Source organism: Nilaparvata lugens, unplaced genomic scaffold (genome assembly GCF_014356525.2).
Source record: "Nilaparvata lugens isolate BPH unplaced genomic scaffold, ASM1435652v1 scaffold9949, whole genome shotgun sequence".
In the NCBI taxonomy this organism is placed as follows: domain Eukaryota; kingdom Metazoa; phylum Arthropoda; class Insecta; order Hemiptera; family Delphacidae; genus Nilaparvata; species Nilaparvata lugens.
This window is the reverse complement of record NW_024095692.1, coordinates 1,380-7,374: the sequence shown is the minus strand read 5'-3', so window position 1 is coordinate 7,374 and position 5,995 is coordinate 1,380. Positions and strand designations below refer to the sequence as shown.

Below are 5,995 nucleotides of genomic sequence, written 5' to 3'. Positions count from 1 at the left end.
TTATTTTTCTATCATGATACTGTTTTATATAATAATTACATTGTACAAATATTTGTAAAACATGTAAGTGTTTTGAATAAATTCAAATTTGTGAAATCTTGAAACATTACACTTTTTTTGAATATAAAGATGATGATTAAAGATTCCTTTCAAGTGATTTGATGGAATGTTTTTAATATGAGAACAGAAGTAGCAATAATCAGATCAAATCAATTCAATTCAATCAATCAATTCAAGATTAGTGTTTTGAAATTAGCGGTAAATTTAATTTCTACAAAGATGGCGCTGTCTCGGTGCACTCACAAATCCAAAGACCTTAAAGATGCATCACTTCATCTCTTTAAGGTCTTTGCACAAATCACTCTCGGCACGGAATAAGCATACCAGTGCTTATATAAGTAGTGCTTCTTTCCTCTGTTCTCTCGGTCTCGCGACCGAGTTGAATCTTGTCGGCAGGTAATCAGCCGGTCGATACTCAAAGAATACGGGTCGCCTGAATTGGGAATATCTGGAACTCAAAATATCTTGCAGCTGGTCGGAATTGGAAATACATGGACCTCCGAATATGTTGACAGGCGGAACTCCGAATATCGTGCAGGCCGGCGGAACTCAAAATATCTTGTCAGCTGGTGGGATTGAAAGTATGTGGAATTGGAAATATATCGAACTCACAGTATCGATCGTTATTAGCGAGACTGCGTAAATGTGTGATGAAACAAATTTATCGCAAAACAAATATGAAGGGTTCCTTAGTGAGGTCCACGTTATAATGACTATTAGATCAACTTTGGTTTTGCTATTCTTGTCTATCATTCGACAAAGCCGGTGGTATTATCCTTTTCTAGGTCCACAACAATGCCAATTATGTTTATGACAGTGTAGAAATATAATTTATTAATACAGAGAATCGGCATCGCTATTCTTCTATCTTTATCCACTGCCATTATAACGTGGACCTCACTATATATAGTTAACCTAGAATAAATTCATCAACAGTCGTCAGTCTTGTTTGAAACAGATAACAGAGTTTTGAAAACTTGCATAATATGTACATGACTATTATTTTATAAACCACTATAATTTTAATTCGTGTTTTTACTGGTGTTATGGTATTAGTTATAAAATGAAGTAGCAATATGTAGCATACCTAATAAAAAATCTTTATTATAACAAGAAAGAAACTGACTTATATGTTGGTAAGTATTTCATTATTTAGGATTTGAATTTTCCTATTGAAATATTATGTTGCTTTATCCATGATTACAATTATGTTTATTTTTCAAGGTTGTTGGTCATTAACTTAGTTACATAGGTACAGTATTTCCTAATACATTTAGAGTTAAACAATAAGCAAGTTTCACTGTGAATCAATGAGATTGGTTGATCAACATTGTTTCATTGTTTATCACTTTATTTTATAATCATGGTATCACATAAAGTAATACAATAAGAAAGACAACTTTATATTTTTAATGTTTTTAATTAAAAACATCAAACTTAAAACTAGAGTAGCATACCATATTTTATTGATTTAACTTATTTTGGCTATTTAGTTCTATTCTGATGATAATTCACTTAGCCTATATTTATTTAATTATGCTAGGCCTAATTGGAAACTATTTTTCAGATAACAATAGCAATTGCTTCCCTGCGTATCATCATTACTACTGCCTATATCGTACCTATATTTCGAGTTTTCTGTGGGAACGAATGGCTCAAGTTAATGAAGCTAATGAAATATCAAAAACCTACCAAGTAAGTTTTCTTTAATATCAACCTATAAAACTAGATGTAAGTTACTTAAGTTTTGTAAAATGGTTTATTTACTTCTTTATGATTTAACTTCTTCAGCCCTTGCCAGTAATGCCAGGTCTTCGGGAACATTAAAAACTAGAAACTTTATAAAAGCTATACGGTAAAATATAAGTTGATGTGCTCCAATAATCTAATGAAATTAATTAACATTTGCAATAAGTAAACGTAGGTAGGCTACTGAGGCACCCATACTTGATTTGCTATGTTTTCATATAGAAAATAAAGTTTTCCTGTATGGTAGCTGTTTTCCTATTATCACAGATAGCTTAGCCCCTTATCCTGTCTTGCTTTCTTGTTTTATTGGGTGCACTACAAGCTTTTTTGTGAATCTATAGCAATGATTTTTTATTTGATATTTTTCCTATTAACTTATCATTAAGTTAATACAATAATAAAAAAGAACTCTACATAACCTCATTTATTATAACTCTACTTATATTGTATCATTTTTCATCACCTAGGCTTAAGATACTTCTAGAAAGTAGCTTTGTAAAATACGGGGTGACTTTGACCCACATCGCGGAAAAAGATTAAAATCATTTATCTCCAATATCTGTTATCCGAAATCAATGTTTAACATTTATATCCGTAGCCTTGATCATTATCTAGGTTTTACAATCACTATCTTGTTGAATCTTGATATATTACTTGAATTATGTATTGTGCTCGCTTATGTATATCAAGAAGAGCCTGGTGCAGTTTCAAAAAAGGTGTGATATACACAGCCACAATACGTGACATGCCACTAGACTGGAGGTGCCCCGGAGCCGACTGGCGGGGAATTACAATAGTTTCCTTCGCAGGCAATAAGATTTTTTAACAGCCTTCCTAGACCAATTCAGGAAACACGGAACTCTTGGTTCTATACCACTTTGAAAAATAAACTCCTGGAAAAGCCACTCTACTCACTACAGGAGTTTTACAGTGAACCTCTTTTTGGGAGTCAAGCACCTCCACAGCGTGAATGACCATGTAGGTTATTTTTATTGAGAATTCCGACACTGCCTATCTGGAGACCCCAGTCATTGGCAACGACCTCAAGTATTAAGTAAGTATTATCGACATAAAATCTAGCTTCTTGCTTCATCTTGTGATTTTTTTGTCTGAAAACTTTGTAGCCTATTAGAAAACTCATTTCTTAAAGACTTATAATATCGGCGAGTACATTTATTTTTGTTTTTTATTATATTTTAATTGTTATACATAGTGATCATTTAGAAAGTCATTTTAGGTTAAAATTATGGTGACTTTGTCCCAGTATAAAAATTGTGGTTTCCATTTACCATTTTTGGTTTCTCGCATAAAACTCAAAAATATTTATCTTAAGGACTTACCGTAACTATCATATAACAAATTAAAGCTTACATGATCTCCTACAATATTCATTCTACAATTTTTTTTATCTCCTCTAGTTTTCGAGATATCCGCTCTTGAAGGTGTGACATTAAAAAAAACACATTTGACACAAATTTTTTTATTTTTTTCTTTCATAACTTTTAAAATCGATGGGAAAATCCATGTTGACTATGAGCTTATAGATCATTAAATTTTCCTCAATTTGATGTATAATTCACACTTTACAATTTCGCAACACCTTTTGCAGCAGCTTTAGTGTTGAGTGTGAAATATCCATTTTTGCAACAATAGACCAATTGACAAAGGAATTTGGAGGGAATGTTTTAAACACATTTTGACTTATCAGTTAGGAGAGAACATATCAAAAGTCCCCATTTTATGATGCATTATAGGAGAGTTATCAGCCCCGAAAGAGCAAAACATTGGATAAAAACCTGTTACTTTAACAATTACACACCTTCAAGAGCGAATATCTGGGGAACTGTTGGGAATATCACAAAATTTCACTAAACAAAAAGTGTAGAGAATGTATCAAGCTTCATTTTTGAATAGTAGTTATGTCGGTTGAATGCATTGTTTTCGAGATATGAGCGTGGAAGCAAAACGCTGAAAAATGCAACTTTAAACCTTTTTTAGGTGGTTTGGTTTGAATCATCATGACTGGCTTTCTGATGAACCTATGCGACGCCATAAGGAATGGCTTACTACTGTATGGTCGACTGGATCTGTACTTCCTGTATTTACTGATCCGGAGACGTGAAAATATGGTTCATCTGTAGACCACTGAATAGTATTGTGTGGCACAGAGGTTAAGAGTGCGTTGCAAGCATCTGTATGCTTTAACCAGTCGTCTGAAACAACCATAATCTTTTAGGGGTGTAAATGGAGATCGAAGTGTAAAATTCGCCTTGCTTTTCTGGACGATATTCCAAGTGGAGCTGGATGTTTCCGCACAGAGCGCGATAGGGATTGTTCAATGGACGCCCTCACTGCCGCGATATTTTCAGGTACCCCACCTTTTTAGGTTGCCCAGCTTGTTTTCTAGGAAGTGCAGATCCTTTCGACCATACAGTAGTAAGCCATTTCCTAATGGTTCTAGCATCGGGAACTGTCATGAAGATTCAAACCATGAATATGTTACCCACCGGTATCATACACGCTCAAGGAGAACATATGCACTTCATCAGCACAGGAGACACTTCTTTGAAAAACGGCCATCATACATGGGAGCAAAGTTCTTAACAAGCTGCCGATTGATGTCAGAGAGAAGGAGGGTGCAGACTTCAAGAGAGAACTGAAGAGATATTTAATTTCTATGAGCCTGTACTCAATTCAGGAGTATCTAAATTGAATGTTGTTAATGTTGAAATTCTTTGACCTCTTTTACTGTGACGTTATTTATATTGTATTGATGCAATGATGAATAAAGAATTATTTGACTTGATTTGATTTGATTTGAAAAAACCAAACCGCCTACAAAAAGCATCTGCGTCGCTACCACATTGTCATTGTTTTTAAAGAACGTTCCAACAATAAAGCCTCGATGCTCACCTCACCACTGCATGATGAACATGAATACTTGAAATGACATAGTTTCCGCCATATAACACCACCACCACTATTCACCTGCGCACTCTTCACTGATTTGAAAGTAGGGAGTCCATTCTGACAAACTTTTAGGCTTATCAAAACAGGGAATATATCGGCCATGATAGCTAAGACAACTAAGGCTGCACTCTTTAGTCAGCTAGTGCTCTATACGATACGTGCAAAATAGATGCAACCCAAGAAATAAAAATCAATATAAATTTCTTGTGGATTGAGAGTAGATTAATCTCTAGTATGATGCATTCAATCTTTTTAATTATTATTCTTCTACTTAACGTTCTTCTACTAATACGTTTTTCTTTTTAGAAATAAAAATGCCATTTATGTCTGCCTGTCACCACATAGAAAGCTTTCCGAAAGACACAATTCCTTGGTAAGTAGTTCCTCACTTTACTTGATTATTGGTTTATATAGTGTCCCAAAAAGGATGTTAGGTTTTTAGAATACTGTGAAGGTAGTGATTTCAATGTTTTAATGTTTCTACACATCTAAGTCTCTATTGTTCAATTAGATTGTCCTATTGTCCAAATTAGTCTCACGTTATTGTCCAATTGAGGATACATCATAATTAAGAGATATATTAGGTGAAGAGTTCTGACTGAGGCCTATAGCTGAATTATGCCACCTGATTGAACGTCTGGCACTTTGAAGCACTGATATGTGAAAATCTGAAGTCACTATGTTAACGTACCGTACAACGCATCAGAATAAGTGCTTGACTTTCAATTCAGTCGTTTTATTCAGCTTAAAGACCTTGGTACAGCTTTTTTCAATAAAACCTCTCAATTACCTAGTTAAATAAATGTTCGCTGAATGAAATGGATAATTTCACATACTCGGAAATGTAAAAATATCAATTTGTTACAATTGAACTGTTTAAATTAATTTGCATTTTATATTATTTGTAAAAATAATTAGAATTTACAGTTTCAAGAAGTTTTATCGATCATCTGCATTCTTCACGTGAAAAACCCGTTGCTAACGCATGCGCGATACGGCTGTCTGAGACAGAGAGTGGTTTGGAATGAACATCAAATTTCAGGCTATCACAGAAAGAGATGTTCAAAACTTCCTCTTCTCTGTGGGCTCATTCATCAAACAATAGAGGAGGCCTCAGATTCCCATCTATTGATGCTGTAAATACAATTGTACATAATTTTATAATAGTTAAGAAAATAATTAGCTGTAAGGAGTTAGAGTCTAAGGTTATGTTAGT

The 5,995-nt window shown here is 34.0% G+C and overlaps 1 long non-coding RNA gene across 1 annotated transcript; it reads left to right on the top strand.

Annotated features, from left to right (window-relative positions):
- The first annotated feature begins 1,698 nt into the window (after positions 1-1,698).
- LOC120349410 lies at positions 1,699-5,734 on the top strand. The gene is made up of 3 exons (XR_005570333.1): positions 1,699-1,755; positions 5,086-5,152; positions 5,707-5,734. It is a non-coding gene; the product is annotated as an uncharacterized LOC120349410 (long non-coding RNA).
- Positions 5,735-5,995: the final 261 nt, after the last annotated feature.